The sequence below is a fragment of the Hermetia illucens genome, chromosome 1 (genome assembly GCF_905115235.1).
Source record: "Hermetia illucens chromosome 1, iHerIll2.2.curated.20191125, whole genome shotgun sequence".
In the NCBI taxonomy this organism is placed as follows: domain Eukaryota; kingdom Metazoa; phylum Arthropoda; class Insecta; order Diptera; family Stratiomyidae; genus Hermetia; species Hermetia illucens.
Window position 1 is genome coordinate 99,238,298 of NC_051849.1, and position 23,454 is coordinate 99,261,751.

The following is a 23,454-nucleotide window of genomic DNA, read 5'->3' on the forward strand; positions in this document are numbered from 1 at the left end:
GGTTTGATGTTGTTGGTTGATTCGTCTTCGGTGCTGACGTTGCCACCATATATTTTGTCTTGCCTTCATTGATGTGCAGCCCAAGATCTCGCGCCGCCTGCTCGATCTGGATGAAGGCAGTTTGCACGTCTCCGGTGGTTCTTCCCATGATGTCGATATCGTCAGCATAGGCCAGTAGTTGGGTGGACTTGAAGAGGATCGTACCTCTTGCATTCACTTCAGCATCACGGATCACTTTCTCTAGGGCCAGGTTAAAGAGGACGCATGATAGCGCATCCCCTTGTCGTAGACCGTTGTTGATGTCGAATGGTCTTGAGAGTGATCCTGTTGCTTTTAGCTGGCCTCGCACATTGGTCAGGGTCAGCCTGGTCAGTCTTATTAATTTCGTCGGGATACCGAATTCGCTCATGGCCGTGTACAGTTTTACCCTGACTATGCTATCATAGGCGGCTTTAAAGTCGATGAACAGATGGTGCAACTGTTGTCCATATTCCAACAGTTTTTCCATCGCCTGCCGTAGAGAGAAAATCTGATCTGTCGCTGATTTGCCTGGAGTGAAGCCTCTTTGGTATGGGCCAATGATGTTCTGGGCGTATGGGGCTATCCGGCCTAGCAAGATAGTGGAGAATATCTTATAGATGGTACTCAGCAACGTGATACCTCTATAACTGCTGCACTGTGTGATATCTCCCTTTTTATGTATGTGACAGATTATGCCTCGTTGCCAATCGTCAGGCATTGATTCGCTGTCCCATACTTTGAGCACAAGTTGATGGACCACTTGGTGTAACTGGTCGCCTCCATATTTAACCAATTCGGCTGTAATTCCATCGGCTCCTGGCGACTTATGATTTTTTAGCCGATGAATTGCACAGACTGTTTCTCCTAAACTTGGTGGTGGCAGTATTTGTCCGTCGTCTTCAGTTGGCGGGACCTCCAACTCGCCGATATTCTGGCTGTTCAGTAGCTCATCAAAGTACTCAACCCATGGCTCCAATATGCCCATTCTGTCGGAAATCAGATTTCCCTCTTTGTCTCGGCAGGATGAGCATCGAGGTGTATAAGGCTTCATCCTGCTGACTTTTTGGTAAAACTTCCGCGCCTAGTGCGGTTGCTCCCTGTACTTTTCTAGTTCACAGACTTGCTGGTTCTCCCAGGCTTCCTTTTTCCGTCTGTGAAGTCGCTTCTCCGCTCGACGGAGTTCGTGATAAGTCTCTGCGCGTGCCGGCGTTCTTTCAGAATGCAACATTACTCGGTATGCGGCATTCTTCCGTTCCGTTGCTAGCTTACATTCATCGTCAAACCAGCCATTCCGACTCCTTTTGCGGCTGGGGCCAAGTGTATTTGTGGCCGTATCCATGATAACGTTCTTCAGGTGGTTGTGAAGATCATTAGTTGATGCTTCATCTCCAGGTCCTCTGTTGACTGCGGTTATTGCGGCATCCATTTCCCTCTTATAGGCGTCGCGGAGGGTTGTGTTGTGGATGGCTTCAGTGTTCACTCTCACCTGATTGTCAGAGGGGATTCTAGGTGGTATTGTTATTCGGGCTCGGAGCACCATGCCAACGAGATAGTGATCCGAGTCTATATTGGCCCCCCTATATGTTCTGACATTCATCAAGGCTGAGAGGTGGCGGTGTTCGATCAACACGTGGTCAATTTGGTTGAAAGTGGTCCCGTCTGGAGAGGCCCACGTATGTTTGTGGACCGCTTTCCGCGCAAACCAGGTACTTCCAACAACCATTTCGTGTGACCCTGTTAATTGAATAGTCCGCAGTCCGTTATCATTTGTTTTTTCGTGTGAGCTATGGGAGCCAACGTATCGCCTGAATACGGGCTCCTTCCCTACTTGGCTGTTAAAATCCCCAAGTATGATTTTGATATCATATCTGGGACAGGCTTCGAGGGTTCTTTCTACTGCCTGGTGCTATCATAGGCGGCTTTAGAGTGGATGAATAGATGGTGCAGCTGTTGTCCATATTCGAACAGTTTTTCTATCGGTTGCCGCAGAGAGAAAATCTGATCTGTTGCTGATTTGCCTGGAGTGTTTTGTTGGTTTCTGATGGTTTTCGATAATGTTAAAAATAGTAATAAATTCAGAAATGTTTCTCTAAATTTCTATATAGTTTAATTTAGTTAATTTAGCAAAAAATGTATACACCACTAACACATATGTTTTATTCTGTTTCAGGTATGTACATGATAAATTGACATTTGTGCACCTCAGATTGAATTACAATCTCAAAATTTGGTAAGGCTCTTACGGTTAGCTGATTTTCAAATGTTTATTTAGTATAATCATGCAATGATATTCCCATAAAGATAAAGCAATTCTTAGCGAATATTCATTTTTGAGGTTTTATGCATACAGCGAGTGGCATAAATTTATGTGAAGTTTAAAGGGGGGCTCCCCATACATGCAAAGGGGAATTCAACATTTTTTTTCACAGGATATAGTTGTGACATTAGTTTTAGCATAAATTGCAAAGTGCGTGAGTAAGGAGTCACAATGTACGCACTTTAAGGACTCATTTTCGGAAACTGTCCAACCTTAAAATCCGAAAAAATCAGGATGGTGCGCCTAGATGAAATCTAGGCCTCAAAATATGTCCCATCCTCATATCTGCTCAAATAAACTTACTAATAGTATATTACTACTTTTCAGAAATTTACTGAAAAATCCCCCTTAAATTCATCTCAGGATTTCTGAATTTTGTACCAGCATAGAGGACAATATTTCGTATATATATGCATTTCGTGGAAATCTGGCCATGAACGCCAAAGTTATAGCAGTTCAAACTTAGCAATTTCGTGCGAATTTACTGCTTCCAAAGCCATGCAAATCAGATGCTGAGATCATAATTACCCGGAATAATTGACATTCGCCTGAAATATTAAAGTCGCATTTATGAAGAATCTATTTATTTGCAGCCCTTTTTAGGTTTTATGTAAAACACTTATATGAAATCTAATCTTCGAGAGATGTCCCATTCCGGTATCTGCTCAAAAAATTTACTAATAGTACATTATCAACTTTTAGAAATTGACTAAAAAACTCCCCCTAAGCTCATCCTAGGTGTACCAAATTTTGCACCGGGATAGAGGACAGTCTCGTGCATACACATGCCAAATCCAACTATTGGTGTCAAAGTTATAGAAGTTCAAATTTATCAATTCCATGCTAACTAACAGCGTTCTAAGCCATACAAATAAGATGCTGATGTCATAATTAACGAGAATAATTAAAATTCCAGTGAAATATTAAAATTTCATTCAAGAAGAATCTAATTCTCCCTAACCCCTTTTAAGGTTTTGTATAAAACAAAACCTTATTAAAAGCGATTCAATGTCTGTCTGTTTGTCTGTCACATGCATTTTGCTAATAACATTAAACTCAGAGTGTGAAGCGTATGAGGTTGTCCATTATCAATACAGGGCCTTCCATCAAATGATTTATTTAATCGCTTTCTAACAAATAGGGGGCATTGAATTTTTTAGTCATGTGACACGGAGCTGTCGTGCACTCGCCGCTCCTCACATCTTTTTCTTCAGCTTTTGTCCCGTTCACAAGCGGGGTCGGCTCGTCGTGATCGGTTTAGTCATTTTATTTTATCACATTCCTGATCAGGATGTAATCGCGAGACCTTTAAATCCCCATCCAGTGTATCAAGCCACGATTGTTTTGGCCGGCTTTTTGGTTGCTTACCATTGACTTCGATGTTCTGACCAATACCGGTTATTGAATCCTCGTTAGCGGGAATTACGTGACCACACCATTGAAAACGCCTCTCTTGCAGCTTTTCAACGATCGGTACAAACGCACATCGATCGCGAATATTCTCTTTTCAGACGTGATCAAAACGTGTCACGCCACCAGTGCAATGCAACATCTTAGCATCTATATAGAGCGGCAGACGGACGACATTGCGGTAAATTTTAGATTTGCGTGCGCTAATACGTCGATCACAAAGAACACCAGTTGGGTAATGCCGCTTCATCCAGGTTGCATTAATTCGTGAAACAATTTCATTACGCAGTTCTCCATTGGCTGATAGCATTGACTCGAGATATTTAAATCGCTAAGTTCTGGCAATGGCAATAACCTGCCCTTCGAGATATTTAAATCGCTCAGTTCTGGCAATGGCAGGAACCTGCCTAGAACTGAGCGATTTCAATATCTCGGGTCAATGCTATAAGCCAATGGAGAACTACGTTATGCTCCTCACATAGGGAAACACAAAACCTTTTATACCTGAAGCGTCAAGCTTCCGGTTTCCCGACTTGTTTATAAAGATCCCGGGAAACGAACAAAAAGTGGTCAAATTCCAACCAGTTTTGACTGATAAAGCAACTCAACTACACTTATGGGGGGAAATCACATTAGAAGGCTTATTTTCAGGTACTTTTCGAGATTTTTTCTAGTGAGAAGGAATCATTGAAATTGCGTCAATCTTGGATTTTATATTAGTCATAGCTAAAACAACTTTTAAAAATTTTTTTGAAGTAACCATGGTTCTCCAATCGCGGGACACGGGAAGGTGTAGCGACTTCAGTTTTTATTTAAAGCCAAAAAGATTTTTTTAATTTATTTTCTGTGAATAAGAACCACAATTCAGCTGAAAATAATCAAAATTAAAAATTTTACTGCTGTTGAGAGAACAAATTTAAATTTCCTCCATTTTTCATTACTAATAATGCAGTAAAAGCACCCTTAAAAATATGATATCCTCCTAAATTCCAACGGTCTATTATCTTTTAAGTTAGAATTCCTGCAAACGTGAAAAATGTGTTGGAAAAAGAAATTGTTCGAAAAGTAGCTTCTGAGATATGAAGGCATTTATCACCCTGAATTAAAAACACAATAATAAGGGAAGAAACCACATTAGGTGGTTTTCACAATCGATTTTTCTTGGCTATATAGATCGTTTACGTAGCCATTCCAGAATACGCTGCTAAAATGTCGAAGCGGTAAGCTTCAACAAATAGTCGAAACGTATGAACAGGGTGTTTGGCTTGGTATGTCTACGTTCGCTAACGCTTTCCGCCGATCCGAACGAACTTCGCCGACGTGGAGCGCTTATTTGTATGTTACAGTTGCAGCTATTTTTTCTGCTTACTTGCTTTAAAAGTGAAATTTCTGTTTTTTTCTATAATATGCTTGTAAAATATATAATAATATTACCCACTTACCCAATGAAGTTGATATTTATAGCACCGCCCTGTTGTGATTAAAACTTTTATTCATTTCACTGCCCTTGTGTAAGAAGAATTACCAATTTTAAAAAAAGTTCATGCGCAAAAACAAAAACAGAAGAATAACTAGTCAGAGAAACTGGAAGCTCAGCGCTTCAGGTATGAAAGGTTTTGTTTGCTTCTTTTGTGAGTATATTTGAGTGCAGAACTATGCCATTTGTACGTAGCAGATTATGTATATGCAGTTAGCATGTCACACTACTCACTTTAGTGTGATATTGATATTTAGTTGCAGTAAATTTACAGGGTAAAGTCAATTTTGAGCTACTGTAACTTTGTTAGAAATAGTATGATTTTGACCAAACTACTCTCTACTTTTGTGCGTCTGGGATAAACTTAAGGGAGTTTTTACTCAATTTCCCCAAAAATATGGTAACATACTATTATTAACTTAATTTGAGCAGATATCGATATGAAGAGTATTTTGAGGCCTAGACACCATATAGAGGCAGTTTCATGATTTTTTCCAGTTGGGTAGTTTCTGAGAATGGGCCTGTTAAAGAAATCAGCGCTTTCCACCCCTCCCACTCCAAGCCTTTCTAACAAATATCAAAACTAAGATCGGCTTCGAAAAGTACTAATCGAGACCATTCATTTGATACGCATCACGACTATATACGGTGAAAAAAATTGTACACCCCTCTTTTGCATGTTTGGGGACCCCCCTAAATCTCAACGTAGAAAGATATCACTCACTTCATTTCTGAGCGTTCACAATTTCCACCTTCTCACCGAATTTCGTGGCCGACCGACAGACAGACAGTCATTGAACCGATTTTAATAAGGTTGTGTTTTGCAAACAAAACCTTAAAAATGTATATGTACGCGCACTTCCACCAAACTTCCGAAATGTAATTCGCCCACAGATTCCATTTAGATCAATTAGCAATAATAATAAATGAATCCTTAAGGAAGCTCTGCATTTGGTTGTTGCGGCAAACAGCAAATGTGTTGGGCTAAGTTAGTACTAACAATATACGTGCAAACAAGTTGTCAAGTTACAATTACAGCGAAATTGCACGTCTGCGGACAAGAAGCAGTTGGTTGATCAGGTTGCCGAAACCGCAACATTAAACTAGCAGAGCTAAAAAGACAAATTAAAAAATCGCATCTTCTTTAGTCGGAAATCCAAAATAAAGTTACAGCAAATAACTATAAGTAAATATTTTGAAGTCCGGTCTATTTCTAGATTCGATTAGTACTTTCCGAAGTCGATATTAGTTTTGGCATTAGTTGTAAGTGGGGGAGGGCTGCGTGGATGGAAAGTGATGAGTGATTTCACGGGGCCATTCTCAGAAACCACCCAATCAAAAAAGCTGAAAAAATAACGAAACTCCCTCGATATGGTGCCTAGAGTTCAAAATATTCTAGATACTACATTAGCATATTTTTGAGAATTGAGTTGAAACCCCCTCGAGTTTTTCCTAAAATTATAAAAGTCTGCAACAATATAGGCTCTTATATAAACCATGATACTGCCAAGTTTGCTGGTAATGTAACAGTTACTAACAAAGTTAGAATATGTCAAAATTGCCGTTTTTGTTCCAATTTATTGCATTCTAAGATTTTTGAATGATAACGCACACTAAAGTGAAAAATCTGACTTACTAAATACATAAACATTACACCTGGGTACAACTGGGACAAATGTCTATTCAAATATGTATATTTGAAATACAGAAAATCTTCCATACCTGAAACGATAAGCTTCCCATTTCCGGACTTGTTTTTGGATTAAATAAAATTCTAGAGCTCTTTATGGAGGATATAAACTAAATGATTTTAATGATACTGAAAAAAAATGCTAAACTGTCTTTTGCTTTTCCGCATGATGACTTGATTACTTCGTTGCTGAATTATTCTTCTGTATTCGTTCCTTCAAAATATGATTTATGATGGTTAAACTCACTGAAAAAATAGTAGATGGTAGATGGTCGAGGTGGTTGAGCACCAGCTTCTCGATGCCGGGGGTTCGAAGCTCAGTTTGTATGAATAATAACTGAAATGAGTTTGGTCGATAGCCAGCCAATAAAAGCCATAAAAAAGACTCAGCAGGCAATTTTAGAAGATCCAGGGCGTTTTGTTCGAAAAATGGCGGGAATTGTGGGTATGAATGGTATGACAATGCGTAGAATTTTCAAAACAAAACTCCAAACCATTCCTACATGATGAAGGTTAGGCTGTACTGTCTAAGAATTCGAGAATGAAGCGAGTGGATCGCTGTCACCTGCTTATCTTTTTCTTGAAAAATGAATTAGCGAACTAATCAGTTTTTTTTTAGATGAATAAATGTACACTGTTGATGCAAAAGTTAATTTTAGAAATGATCTGTGGCCTGGCCGCAACCCCCAGGATATTCCTGTTCTAGTTAGAACGAACTAAGTGTTGTGTCCGGTGAGGGTGATGTCATGCCACCTAATTTTTTCCAAAGAGGAGAAACTGTAACCAAAAAAGTTTATCTAAGAGTTTTAGAAAATATTGTCAAGCTGTAGATAGAAGACGTTGCATTCGGAAGACGATATATTTCCCAACAAAACTATGCTCTGGTTCACACGAGCCATTTGGCCCACAAGCGGTTTCCAGATAACGGAAACATATATTGGTCCAAGAAATTTTTGGCCTCTCAATAGTTCTGACTTAAATTCCACGCATATTTGGAGGATAGTTGAAGGGGCACTAACAAGTCTCGGCCCCCACCTAAACTCATTCATAATTGCGGAAATGAACAGAGATACCGTGAGGAGGCCTTGCGAGCGATGGTTTGATACGAATTATCAACAAAATTAATCAACATAAAAAAAAACAAAATTAACTCTGGAGCTGACGAGTTTGTACAAATTAGCCGCAAATACGAATTATCGAAATAACACTGTAGTTCTTCCAAAATTATGCCTACAGAATTTATACTGATGCCAAGTTCTGTACTTCTAGAATGAACTTGAGGGGGGAGGGGGAGCTTGGGTAAATTCCTAAAATATGCTAATATGTATGACTTGCGGTTTCGTCCAGGACAGAGGCAACTCATCAGAGGCTGCCTCACCTTTGCCCTGGGAGCAGAGTGACCGAAGTGGTTACAAGGTGGCCTCCCTTATATTAATTCAACAACACGACATGTGTATGAATTATAATGAACACAAGACCGCCTTGTCAAACTTTAGGCCTAAGCCGGCCGAGGCTAAACTAAAATTTTGTTCAAGAATCGAAGGATTCCTAAGTCCGTCATCCACTTAATGGGGGACCAGACCAGTTGGAAAGCAACATGCCTCCTCGGTTGTGGCCAACGGAACCCTCATCCTTGGGCAAGCACCCAAGTTACAAAATAATAACATGGTAATATGCCATTATTAACTTGATTTGAGGAGATATCGAAATGGGATGTATTTTGAGGGCTAGATTTCTTACAGATGCACCATTATGAATTCTTCTTTTCGGTTTGATATTTTTTCAGAACGAGACCTGTTTCACTGTTTGGAGCATCTATTTTGTTTCACTCAATACCAGTTTTGCAAAGTGATACTCCTAACTATACATAATTTTATTTGGTAAAAAAATTATCACTCCCCTCTCACGTGCAGGGAGTTTCCCTAAAATTCGGTGTTTTACACAAATCCTTAAAAATTGGAAAACCATGCAGCAGCATTAAAAGCATTATTGGGGGAAAACCCTGAAATTTTCCACAAGTTTGCGTTAAGTCTAATAAACTTTAATTTTCTTCATTGAAATGGTTTCCCAACTTTCCGTTCATTATTCTAATTATCCTTTTTAAGGTTTTGTGTGAAGTAAACTCTTACTAAGATCGATTCAATCTCTGTTTACTCCAGGATAATCTATCATAGATACGCATCTAGCTACTACTGCTATACGCGGTCTTAATCGCAGTGGATTCCCTCCTGTTTGTTTTTGTCGTTCGTCCGTTTCACCTTTGCAACCGCCGCGGTCCACGCAGTATCTAATTTCACAATGTCGCTTACCGTAATTCCTTAAACGGGTCTTTGGCGCAATGCCGACCACATTGCCTCCTATAGGGTATTGTATTCCTGTAGGGCACCGTTACGGTCTTGAATGAAGCGGTCTAACTCAATTCCCCTGCCCTGCTCCAATCCAATTGTGGTGCCAACGATTTTTATTATTATTTAACGAGTCTTTAATTCAATCTTGAGGTTTCTATTTAAACTTTTAAATCTGGGGCAGGTGAAGAGAACTTCTGCATTTTCGCCTGAAGCGGAACTATTCAGGTGCGTGCGATTAATGTAGATAACTTCATATATTAGGCTGGGAACTATGGAAGAGAAATGGACTAGAAATAAAAATCGAAAAGCTCTATTTTCCACAGTGTTTTTTACGTAGGTAGCGACATACTCTATAATGGGCCTTGCCACAGATCTGTAGAGATTGATGGCCTTAAGGAGACCCCAAGAAAAACCAGTTGAAAAATTAATCAATCTACCTGCCTTTATGGTTCTAGGAATAATAGGGTTTAAGTGGCCTCTAACCGAACTCGACGTAGATTTGCCTGCCGAATAGGCATAGCAGTTAGCAGGCAGGACTTTGTATTCATCAATGAAATTATTTATACCACCCTTGATCATGAAGGTAAGCAGTTTGACAAACACATTAATGGGAGCAATATGGCGGTAACTGGTCAAAAGTTCTGGGTTCTTAAGTGCTTTCGGGATGGGTCCCACCAGAATAATAGACCAGTCAGAAAGACCCAACCTGCACCAAATGAGGTTAAGCCCCTGTAACAGTGCAGAGTATGTACTAACTTGTTAGCACTGATGACGGGAACAAGTGGTTTCCGAAACATCGCTATTTGCAAGAATAAAAACCTACACCAACGAAAAAGAAACAAGTTTTTTGATTATTCCAGAGTATGTACGCCAACCAGCGTACATGTTGATAAGTGATATTATCCGTACCAGTGGCGGAGGCACGCTTGTGCCTTAGCAATGCAGCTGTCAACTTTTCTAGAGAGAAGGACTGAGAAACAGTGGGCTATCTAAGGACATTCGGAAGAGAGAGGGAAGGGGAGCTGTACTGCCCAACCAGAAAATCAAGATATTCAAGGCTTTTCTTAGGATCCCAACATGGGGACTTGTCGCTGAGGTAATCACGAAAACCTTTCATCGGTTTCCAGAAGGACTTGACATCTTTCGTCACAGATAAGTCAGACTAAATTTCACGCCAACGCTTCTGCTTCGCGTCAGCAACAACCACTTTCCTTCGAGCCCGATTGATTATACATAGACGGAGGATTGAAAAAGTGGGCATCCCATTATTAAGAAAATTAAATGAGAAAATGATACCATCCCTTCGCCACTACCGAGATGGTTACCCAGATTTTTGTATCTAGGATTAACATCAAATTTAAAATTTATCGTAATATCGTCCGCCCTGTCGATCTCTGAGTACATTCTTACACTTGTCACAAAAAGTGAGATACTGGGTGGAAGATAGATGGACAGGATCACGAAATTAGAAGCAAGGTTGAGTGTTTCAGCTGTAACAATATCATAATCTGAAACATAGTTGGCTTTGCGTAAACGGATGGATTTGCGCCAAAATGACGCCACCGCAGCTGTCTTTCCCAAACTTTGCTAGGTAAAAACGCAAAATAAACTTTGAGAGGGGAGAATGGTTAGAAGTAGAAGTTTCTTGCAGAGCAAGAAGAAAGAAGTTGTTGCTAGGATAATATTCTATGTTTGATTTATTTGCCCTTCTGCTTTAAATATTATATAGAAGTATTTTCACTATTTTTACCAAGGGAAATTGAGTGATCACATTCCAAGCCGCTCCTTGAAGAGGACTTTAACAGTCCTCCAACTAGCCTGTACAGAGTGGACGACGTTCTGAATATTAACCCGTTTGATTTCATAATGTAACTTCAGTGAGTTACCAACAAAGTTATAATAAGTCAAAGTTGTCACTTCTTTAAAAATTCAAAAGTTTGAGTGACAATATCACTTGAAAGTGGATATTCTCATATAATATATGCAGTGCTACGTACTAATGAAGCAAATGTATACTCAAATGTCTTTATAAAAGGAATACACAAAACCTTTCATACCTGAGGCGTCCAGTTTCCGGTTTCTCGACTTGTTAAATTTTATCACTATCTTTCTGTTCAAAATATAAATGATAAAATAATTAAAGTAAGGAAACGCACGTACAAATCTATTGCTTTTTCCCCCAATAAATTATCTAAAAGTATAATCTGATTTTCAAGATATATGACTTGTCCAATCTCTAACAGCTCGCAAATATTATATATGGGAGAATATTATGAATTTATAACTGTACCATCATCATCCACGATGCAACAACCGGTATCCGGTCTAGCCCTGTCTTAATAAGGAACTGCAGACACACCGGTTTCGCGCCGAGGTCCACCAATTCGATATCCCCTATTGTGAGACGTTGCGAGCGAAACAGTTTTTGGAAGCTGAAATAGTCTCTGTTGGCTACCAACAACCGTGTGCGGATTTCATCGTCATAGCTGTTATTCCCTGTGATTTTCGACCCTGAATAGGAGAAATATTCAACGGTTTCAAAGTTGTAATCTCATTTCTTCTTCTCGTTTGACCAATGCAGTTATCAAACTTGATTCTTGATTGGTTGGTTTTTGGTGCTGACGTTGCCGCCGCGTGCTTCACCTTGCCTTTATTGATGTGCAGCCCAAGATGTGCAGCCCAAGGTAGACTGAATATCTCGGGTCGTTCTTCCCACAATGTCAATATCGTCAACGTAGGCCAATAGTTGGGTGGACTTAAAGAGTGTGGTGCCTCTCGCATTTATGTCTGCATCGCGAATCACTTTCTCCAGAGCCAGGCTGAAGAGGACGCATGATAGGGGATCCCCTTCCCGTACACCGTTGTTGATGTTGAATCGTCTCGAGATTGATCCTGCTGCTTTTATCCAGCAAATTGTCAGTCTTATTAGTTTCGTCGCGATACCGAATTCTCTCATGGCCATATATAGTTTTACCCTGGCTATGCTATCATAGGCGGCGTTAAAGTCGATGTAAAGATGGTGCAACTGATGGTCATATTCCAACAGTTTTTCCATCGCTTGCCGCAGAGAGAAAATCTAATCTCCTCTTGATTTACCTGGAGTGAAGCCTCTTTGGTATAGGCCAATGATGTCCTGAGCGTATGGGGCTATCCAATCTAGCAAAATAGCGGAAAATATCTTATAGATGTTACTCAGCAACGTAATACCCATCTAATTGCTGTACTGCGTGATATCTCTCTTTTTATGTATGAGATAATGCCTCGTTGTCAATCGTCAGGCATTGATTCGCTGCCCCATGCCTTGAGCACAAGTTGATGAACCACTTGGTGTAGCTGGTTGCCTCCATATTTAACAAATTCGGCTGAAATTCCATCGACTCATGGCGATTTATGATTTTTAAGCCAATAAATTGCAGGGACTGTTTCTTCTATACTTGGCGGTGGCAGTATTTGTCTGCCGTCTTCAGTTGGCGGGACCTTCAACTCGCCAGTATTCTGTTTGTCCAGTAGTTTATCAAAATACTTAACCCATCGCTCTAATATACCCATTATGTTGGAAATCAGACTCTCCGCTCGACGAAGTTCTTTGTAGTCTTCTGCGCATGCCCGCGTTCTTTGAGAATAAAATATTACTCGGTATGCGGCATTCTTTCGTTCCGTTGCTAGCTTACATTCATAGTTAAACCAGCGGTTTCGACGGCTGGGGCGAGGCATATTTATGGCCGTATCAATGATAACGCTCATCTCCATCATGTTTGCTGGGGTTATTGCGGCATCCATTTCCCCCTTATCGGTGTCACGGAGGGCTGTGTTGTGATTCGAGCCCGGTGCACTATGCCAACGAGATCCGAGCTTATATTGGCCCCTATATGTTCTGACATACATCAAGGCTGAGAGGTGGCGGCGTTCAATCAGCATGTGGTCAATTTGGTTGCAAGTGGTCCCGTCTGGAGAGGCCCACGTATGTCTGTGGATTGCTTTCTGCGCAAACCAGGTATGTCCAACAACCATTTCATCGCCTGAATACGGGCTCCGTCCCTACTTGACTGTTAACATCTCCAGGTATGATTTTGATAGCCTACTTGGGACAGGCTTCTGGGGTCCGCTCAACTGTTCTCCGACTGTGCAGTCTCCTCCGTACGGGCGTGAACGTTTATGAGGTTTATATTTCTAAATTTGCCTCGCAAACGCAGATTGCATGGCCTTTCGCTTATATTTTCAAAGCCCATAACAGTAGGTTTCATTTTTTGGCTGATTAAGAAACCCACTCCGAACACATGGCTTAGTGGTTGGCCGCTATAATATATGGTGTAGTGGCTCTTCTCCAGGAAACTGGTCCCTGTCCAACGCATTTCCTGCAACGCTTTTACATCAGCTTTATATTGGGACAGGGTATCGGCTAGCTGCTTGGTAGCTCCATCTCTGTACAGGGAGCGCACGTTTCATGAGAAAATGCACAAATCATTTTCTGTTGTCGTTGCCGGGTTCTTTTGTGGCTTCGTAACATCCACGGGGAGGTAGAGGTAGAGTTTGGTGGTAGAGCTGTTGATGTTTGTTCAGCAGGCTTTTCCCAGATTTTGTGCTCCATCGTGGGTACCAATCCACGATTCGCCCTGGGACCTTTTTGCCCTTTGACCACCTTTTAGTTCTGTACAAATAGAAGAACGTGCATTAAAACTTCCTTCCATAAAATACAATACAATACAAATAAATACAAACCCTTCATACCCACAGCGTCTAGCCTCTGGTATTCTCACTTACTTGCCTTTTGTATTTAAGATTTCTGTTTTCTACGCATTCCATTAAAATCAGAATCCATCTGATCAATAAAGATAAATGAACCTTACCGTTTCAAGTACAAGATTTTTGCATCCCACTATACATATACTACATACTTTGTTTTAAATGGCATATTTGTATTTCAATGAATAACGATTATATTTTATTGACTATTTCGTATGTGCTGTTATTATACTTAGAGTAAAGTTCCCAAATATGTAGTAAAAATCATTCTTCTCAAAACTCGCTTATTTCGTGTCGATATAAATCACACATTTTGCTTGTGCAACCCAGCCCGAGCAAAGAACACTCCATATTCTGATTAGCATATTCTTGATATTAAAGTTATATTAGGCAAAATGTGACATCCAACAGCCTCTGAATTTTAATGCAAATTATACCTTTTTGCCTGTTTGCTGTTTTTATGTAATTTTGTGGAATTCTTGGGTAACCATTCACCCTGGGTCAAATGCAAATCCTTGTGCTCAGCATCTTTCTCTTCGGATCATCTCCTTCTAAGAACACAAATCATATGAAATGTTGGAAGAGCATCCAATCCAATAAAAATAAGTTTCGGTTATACAACATCGGTGTATACGTAAACATGTACAGATGTTTGTCAATCTATGTGCAAATGTGACAAACAATTTACTACACATTTATATGTATATGCACATATGCTGAAGTATAGTACTACAACAATTTCACATGGAATATTGTATACAAATGTCCTGATGTGAGTCCTCTGATTTTTGTCTGGAGGCCACTTTTATCGTTGATATGATAAGGGTTTATAAGTGGAAGTACGTCGTTTTCTTTCCAACTTTGATGTGATCTATTGGAAAAATTATGGTTATTTGAATTGCCTATTTGGAATATTGGCAATTCGTCTTATTTGCAGGGATTTTGGTGAGTGTATTTCTGTATTGTGAAACGATATTTCGCTTGTGATTCAACAAGTTATTTCGAAAGTACTTGAGGCAACCCGAAGTTGGCAAAACCTTTTATTGGGTAAATATAATTAACAAAAAGTTTCGCTGGGGCGTAATACAAAATCTAACGCATCTATTGTTTTGTAAGATCAAGTGGCTCTAAAGAAGAAATTATATCCAGAGACACGGAACTCTCATCATAAGTGTAAATTACAAGCTGTAATGATAAACTTATGTTCTTGACCGAGCAGTAGCCAAGAACATCATTTGAAGAGCATCCACATTGCTTAATATTGGAATTTCGTCACAAATGTGTGGGGCAGAATTTTAGTTTGTAAATCATCATTAATGGCCCAACCACTGGTGTCCGGTCCACGCTTACTTTAATGAAGAATTCCAAATATCTCGGCTTTGCGCCGGGGTACTAATTTTATATCCCAACCTCGCTGGATTAGAGGCAGGGTCTACGACGTATATATTATAGATATTACCCTTACAGACTTTCCGGGCTGGATTGCAGATTAAATGACCTACCTATCCGTCGTGGTATCACTCTTAAATTTGACCGTTATGTAGACTACGGAATCTTGTAGGATCTATCTATCTCCATTGAGAATATTTCAACTTTATACAGCAGTAAACACCAAAGAATAACAAAACAAAACCTTATTATTGGAGTGATATATGTATGTAATATTTGGTTTTAAATGACTATCCAATGACCAATGATGTACCATCTATCCTTAAAGTTTTCATTAAAATGTATAAATGTAGTATTTCTGCATTGATATACCTTGTTTTCAGATAGGACCAACAATTTTTCATTAGGTTTAAGTTAGGAGAATTGCCCGGCGAAGGCAGCAGATCCAGATTTGGGGAATTTAGACAATTCATGCTAGCTCTGGAGGTATGGCAAGGGGAACCACCCTGCATGAAGGCATATTCTGTACGAAAAAGCTGCAAATTGTTGATATGTGGCACACATACTATACGTTAATATAGTGCTCCGACCGCGTTGTATCTTCAATAAATTGTATTGCTTCAGAGCCTTCTTTAGGAAAGCAGCTACAAATCATTACCGCTGGTGAATATTTAATCTTCGTCATTAAAGATAACCTACAAAAAATTAAAAAAAGGCAACGTTTTAAATTTAATTTTCTAAACATGCTCGAACTGCAATCCTTATATGCCCCCCTCTTTAGTCTTCTAAAACTAGCTGGTCTACCCTTTAAGTAGCTTTCCCTTTTCCCTTGACATTTTTTCTTCTGGTTTATCGCGAACAACACTGAATTTTCTTGCTATTTCAGCCACTGATGATTTGCAACCACCGACATTTAAAGCAATCGCTATATAACATAGCTTTTCGTTCCCTCTTTCAAAAGGAACACAATTTGCATCTTCTGTTTTACGTTAATATCTCCTTTCTTACCCATTTCCTGTTAATTTACCGTACGGGTACGGATTCTCTCGAAAATTGGTGAAAGTATGTAATCTGGTGTTCCCTTTACATGCAGTAAGTAGCGCCATCTTGCGTTAAGTTTAAGGGGGGGCTTCTCATACATGTGAATGGAGGGTGCAAATTTTTTTTCACAGAATATAGCCATGTGGGGTATCAAATGAAAGGTCTCAATTAGTACGAAACTGGTTCAAAATTTGATGTTGGGTGAAACATAGAGGAGTGAGGGCTCAAAATATGATATCCAAAAAGTGGAACAGGGCTTGTTCTCAGAACCTATCCAACCGAAAAATCTGAAAAAAAACCACAGTGGTGAATCTCTACGAAATCTAGGTCTCAAAATATATCCGGTTCCGATATCTGCACAAATAAAGTTAATAATAGTATATTTCCACATTTTAGAAATTTACTCGGCACACCCCTTATGTTCATCCCAGAAGTACAAAATTTGGCATGCGTGTAATGAAGGACATAATGCAAAGTTTGAAATCCAACTATCAGTAACAAAGTTATAGGGGATGAAACTTTACAATTTTTTGTGAATTTCGTGCACTCTACAAGCTGCATGACGTCATCATCACATATTCGTCAATACCACGACGAAATAAATTCTTATAAATTGGGTCCCAGAGAATTATTCTGTTTTAGTTTTTTAGTTATTTGTCAAGCGGACATGTGTGTATGTAGGTATATAATATATGCGTGCTAATGAACTTTGCGGGTAGTGCCTAGATATAAGAAGTAAATCGGAAATATGGGTACGATCAATTTATATACATGCATATATGTCTACAGTATTCGGAAATAGGCAGTTTGTTTGTTTAGAGTGAGCGCAATATCTATGGCTGTAAAATGTACGTATGTATCGTAGTTTGGAAAAATATGAAGAATTATGTTGAATTTGTAGCTATATACGGATAGAAAAATGTGCGTTGAAATTTCGTACATAAGATGAACACAAAACCTTTATACCCGAAGCGCGAGCTGCCGGTATTCCGACTTGTTTAGCTTTTTTAAGGTTTTGTTTGTAAAACAAAACCTTATTAAAATCGGTTCAATGTCTGTCTGTCTGTTTGTCTGTTTGTCTGTTCGTCTGTCTGTCTGTCTTTCTTTTCCCCCCCGATAGGAGGTGGAAAGCTTCAAAAGCTACCGCGGGCTCCTGCCACACGGTTATGTGGGACTCTTACCCACTAAAACCACCTCCTTCTCCTTCCACTCTCCCCGCGGGACTCCCATTTGGTATTACGTCGCGGGGCTGGATCAGAATTTGTTCCGGGCTCATGTTCTCGTTGCTCGTGTTCCTCTCGCGTTCATCCTTTCAGATGACTTCTTCCTGCCTGAGTTTCTTTCCGATGGCTGCAATCACTTTTTCGACTTCGGTCCATATCCCCTTGGCTTTCACCATAAGTTCCATGATATTCTCGGGTGTAAAGTGTTCCCCGGTTGTAGCTTCTAATGTAGCCCTTTGGGCTTCGAATCTGGGGCAATGAAAAAAGACGTGTTCTGCGTCCTCTGCAATATTTGGGCACTTTGGGCAATATGGCGAATCATCTAGCCCAAATCGATACAGATATCCGCGATAGCCTCCGTGTCCACTCAAGAATTGAGTTAAGTCGAAACCTACTTCGCTGTGGGGTCGCTCGATCCATTCTGTCTGTCTGTTTGTCACAGGCACTTTTCTCAAAAACGGCTATACCGATTGACACGAAATTTGGTGAGAAGGTGGGACCTGTGGACCCCCAGACATGCAGTGAATGATATCCTCCTATGTTGAGATTTTAAGGGTGGTCCCCAGATATGTAAAAGAGGGGTGTAACATTTTTTTTCACCAAATATAGTCATATGGGGTATCAAATGAAGGGTCTCGATTAGTACTTTTCGAAGCTCTGAGATTTTTTGGAAAGGCGGGGAGTGGGAGGGGTGCAAAGTGATGATTTCTTTAACGGACCCATTCAGTAAATTGAGTAAAACCCCCCTTAAGTTTATCTCAGAGTTATAAAAGTTGGTAGTAGTATAAAACATAATATGAAGTATATTATTTCCAAGTTTGATCAAAATCATACTATCAGTAACAAAGTTACAGTAGCTCAAAGTTGTCTTTACCGTGTAAATTTACAACCCGAAGTACTAATTCTGACATGCTAAATGCATATACATAACGGGCTACGTACAACAAATACGCTCAAATATACTTTCAGAAGAAGTAAACAAAACCTCTCATACCTGAAGCGCCCAGCTTTCGGTTTCCTGACTTGTTTTTAACTATTTGTATGTCAGTATGAATTACTCGAGACGTACATGCGGCTTCTATATGTATGTTTGCGGGTAGTGTAAATAGGATAGACATGCGTGAAGTGAGCACCAGTGGTATTCACTTTAAGGGCATTCATGTTTGCTTTTGTGCACGGAGTAAAGTGGAAATGTATGTAGAAGCGTTATGGCCTATCTCCATGTTTGCCAAGCCTTAAGAAAAAGTCGCAAATGCAAACGTGTGGATAGTGTATTTGGCTTAGTTGTAGCGTTTGTAGACGATCTTGCGCATCCATGCACTTGCCAAACCTCAGAAAACCATCCTAACGAAAGCGTCTGGATAAATTATTTGGCATGGTACCTAGCGTTTGCCATCAATCTGATGGAGTGCCGCTTTTTAAAAGGGTTTGTGTGCGAGATAAAGGAGCGGTTTAAAATGCAGTTTGTGAACGAACTTTGCAGACTTTGGAACGAACTTCGTCCATGTGAAATTTTAATTGTACATTGCAGTTGCAAGCGACTTGCAGCGGACATCGCACGTTTCCCAGCAGGAAACGAATCCATCAACAATATTTTTGTGACGCGGGGTTAAAAAACAATACATTGCTTTCTTGTTTTAAAAATGAAACTTATGTTTTTTTCCAATGAAGTCTATATTTATAACACTACACTGTTGTAACGTTTGTTTATTTAGGATGAGTACATTATTTATATCTTTGATATAAAGACATCGTCTTCTTTTTCAATCACAACCTTTGCACTTTCCCTGCTGGCTCATCCTTACCCATACGGATCAACTGATTCGCTTTCATTAATGTGCAGATCTCTCACCGTCTGCTCAATATGGCTGAAAGTAGACTACACTCTCAGATCGTCCCTCATATAATATCAATATCGTCAGCACATATCGTATATCGAATTCTCTTATGACCGTGTGCAGTTTTATTCTGGTTACTCATATCATAGGGGCCGTTGAAGCCAATGAAAGGATGGTGCAACTGATGGTCATTTTCCAGCGAGTTTCCCATCAGTTGTCATAAAGAGAAAATCCAATCTGCTGCTGATTTGCCTTGAGTGAATCTTCCTTGGCGGGGGCCTATGATGTTCTGAGCATATGAGGCTATCCGGCCTAGCAGAATAATGGAGAACATCTTTTAGATGGTTTAATATTGTTTCATTTCGTGATATTTCCCTTTTTCTTTACGAAACAGATAATGCCTCGTTGGCAGCCATCAGGCAATGATTCGTTGTCTCACAGATTGAGCATTAGTTGATGGACTGCTTGATGTCGCCTTCATATTTAACCAGTTCGGCTGAAAGTCGATGGACTCCTGAGGACATTAGGTTTTTAAACCGATGAGTAGCACTAACTGCTTCTCCCATGGGTGGTGGTAGCAACATTTGTTCATCGCCTTCAGTTGGGGAACCTCCAACTCGAACCTGCACACTCGCCAATATTTTGGTAATTGAGCAATCTGCCAAAGTTCTCAAACAATCTCATCTATATGCCCATACAATACAAAATTAGATTTTTCGCTTTACATCGGCTGGATCAGCATAGATAAGGCTTCATCCTGATGAATTGTTGGTTAAACTTCCGCGTTTAGTGCGGTTGCTTTATTCAGGCTTCCCTTTTCTGTCTGCGAAATTTTTTCTCAATTCGGAGGATTTCGAAGTAGTCATTGCCCGGTATGCAGCATTTTTTCCTTTCCATTTCTAGCGTACATTCATCGTGGGACCAGTCGTTCTAACTTCTTTGCGACTGGAGTCAACTATGTTTGTGACTGTATCATTGATATCATTCTTCAGCGAGCTGTGATGATCATTTGCTGATGCTTCATTTGCAGGACCTCTGTTAGCTGCGATTATTGTAACTTCTATTTCCCCCTTTTAGGTATTACCTAGGGCTTTGTTATTAATGGTTACAGTGTTCACTCTCGATTAGCTCGTGGTCAATTTGGTTGAAACTGATCCCATCTAAACAGATTTATGTTCGTTTGTGAACCGCTTTCCTCGCAAACCAAGGTTTTCCAACAACCATTTCGTGTAATACTGCTAGATGAAAGATATGGATTCCGCTGTCGCTGGTAGTTTTATACAAGCTGTGTGTTTATAATGCCAATCTGAGCTTATGGGGCTCAGCATTATTTAAGGACTTATTAAGAGTTTCTACCTCAGGAAGATACACTATTTCATTAAAAAATGACAGTATGAACCTATCTAACGGTATCTTGTATTCTGCTTGAACGCAATGTAAATAAGAGACACAGTCAACCTATTGCTATGCCAACCGCACAAAACTAAGCTATAGACAGAAAATAGACTTCAGGGGCTGCTTAGAGCGAAACCGTAAACAACAAAAATGGGGAGGGAAAAAACTTGACCCAGGAAATATCTATGGTATCATCTTGAAGGTTGGATTCTTGGTAAACGGTTGTTGCCTTCACTAATTGTGGTATTGAGGACATAAAAGTACATCGATGTTTGCCACTGTCGGATAAAGTTTCTTCGACGAAATGTCCTTGCTTAACTTCAACGCTGACATAAAAGAGCTTTATCCGTGACTGAAAACCTGAAAGAGGAGGATAAAACGTCCATGGTACTTATATAAAGCTTCCATGCCATGTGCTCCCTTTTATTCTTCGGTGCAAACACCGCAATTCAGGACTTGCGCCTTAGATCCTTCTTAGCACACTCAACTCACCTAATGCCGACAAAATTTGCATTCTTTCTCTGTGCGTAGGCCTACTCTTTAAAGCTTCTTCCACTTCTGAAAAGTTTTCGTCTCCGTTTACAAAACATACATTGGATTCTTGATGTAATATTTGGTGCTTGTCATTGAGCTTACCCCAAAATAACATCGCGGCTTTGTATAACAGCCTGTTGCTTCACTACCATACATCTCCACACTCACTCACCCCAAACGCATGTTCAAGATGTAAACAATCACGGTGAGCCATGTTGGGGTGGATCAGAAAATATGGGAAGCAAATTTTTCCTTAAGAAATACCCTTTCAAGTTAATGTGAGAAGAATATATGTGGGAGACTGGTGGAAATAATCAGGGTAAGAGTTGTTTATGTTGTCTTAGACAGGAAGCAGGCATTAATGGGAGAAGCCTTGGCCAAGTCTCTATGCCTACCTTCAAAGTAAATGATTGAATGTTTTAATTTAATGCAATGGAAACAGTCTTGAACGAGAGCGAACAAAGTTTCCGCAAAGGGTGTGATTCTTTCTGGGCTTTTCGGCATGGTTTTTGCTTCACTGCGTAAGTCTCCGTGAAACGGCATCCTAACCTAGCGGAGCTTTAACGCCTGTCTGCTCCTTGCCGTCTTGTTTAGTTACGGCGCAGCGTTCATCTCGTCCGGACACATTATAATTCCAATTGTTGGGTCCTTGCGTATGTTTATCTCCGATGAATATAACAGTTATCATGAATATCGAAAACAGTTTTTAAGAAAGGTTAAGTCCTTTTGTAGTGTGCCTATAACCATGGACCCACCTAGGGTACCCGAAAATGCGTCCAGCATCATTTCGTTTGGATCGCAAGCCGGCTCGACGCACGCAATGCAGCATTCTTCTGCAGATGTTGGAAGTAAATAACGTGACTTGTGTGCTGAGCAGTCTTCCTTGAACCATTCCTGCGGTCGGGAAGAAGGTTTTCGTCGTCCTTCAGCAGTTTGGTCTCGTGACAAACATGCGGCTCTCTTTAAGTCGTCTAGTTCTTCCGTATTCCTAAGTTTGGAATGGTCTTTTCGGTGAAGCGTGCTAATTTTAGATTGTGTTAATCAACGAAAATGTTTTAGGAAAGTGAATTCCTGTGGCAGTGGCGTTAACGGTTGTATCACAGCGGTTTTAGCAATTTTGTGTGGATGTTGGCTTAAATGCTGTTAGGCCTGAAGGCTAATTGTTTGTCTTAATTAAGCTAATGTCTTGCAGTTGAGTCCGGAAGTTGCTTCGCTTAAATTTTGCCTATTTCGTTGGTTTATGGTGGCAGTGGAGTGAATCCTAAAGCCGATGTATTTGGAGTGAAATTTATTGTGTAATAAATAGAACAGCTTGTGAAGTTTGGGTATGTTCACTTCGTCATATACTACGTCAGAAGTTAAACTCGCATTTTTATGGTAGTTCATAAAATCAAAGGTTATATACTCGCAGTGTATGCTCACTTGTATGTAATTCCACATATTTCTGGGAAGCTTTATTATTGCGCTTACAGAAGAATATTATACGTCCTATAACTTTTATGTGACAGTGAAGTGACTGGATAGCAGTTTTAATTTTCATACTCCTCGAAATTACAATATCTAACTCCACAACTTATTTTATGAAATGTAAAAAACAGGACCAAAAATCTAAAAAGCCAAAAATGTCGATGCATTTTCTTTGGGAAATATATATATTTCTATTCACTTTCGCAATAACGATAAATAATCAAGTCGACTTCCCGAAACTGAAATTCTGCTGGTGAAAGTAACACCAACTCTTACTTTTACCTATATGAGTACAGTCGACTTTCTATCATGTCTAAAGTTTACCACAATTCCTTCCAATCTGTATAATTAGCCACAGTTTTGTTTCCGTGTTTCATAGAATGGAACTTTGGAAGCAATCTTTCTCTTCATCTCCTTGCTTTCTTATATTCCTTCCATGGTCGCGAATCCTGGACCGTCATGGATGTTTGTGTTGGTCTTTGTGCTGTCCCGCTGCGTAGACTTATCACTTACAAAGCGTTAAGTGTTAGGTTCTGTGGATGTTCTATGCCGCGTAAAGGA

At 40.0% G+C, this 23,454-nt stretch overlaps 1 protein-coding gene across 3 annotated transcripts in view; it reads left to right on the forward strand.

Moving 5' to 3' along the window:
• Window positions 1-22,048: 22,048 nt before the first annotated feature.
• LOC119649052 (inactive dipeptidyl peptidase 10) overlaps window positions 22,049-23,454 on the forward strand; it is a 589,248-nt gene continuing 587,842 nt past the window's right edge. Inside the window, exon 1 of one of the 3 annotated variants that reach the window (XM_038051060.1) lies at window positions 22,049-22,822. The gene's annotated coding sequence lies outside the window, so the exon portion shown is untranslated. The remainder of the gene's footprint in view (window positions 22,823-23,454) is intronic. The other 2 variants (XM_038051052.1, XM_038051043.1) reach the window with 2 other exon arrangements.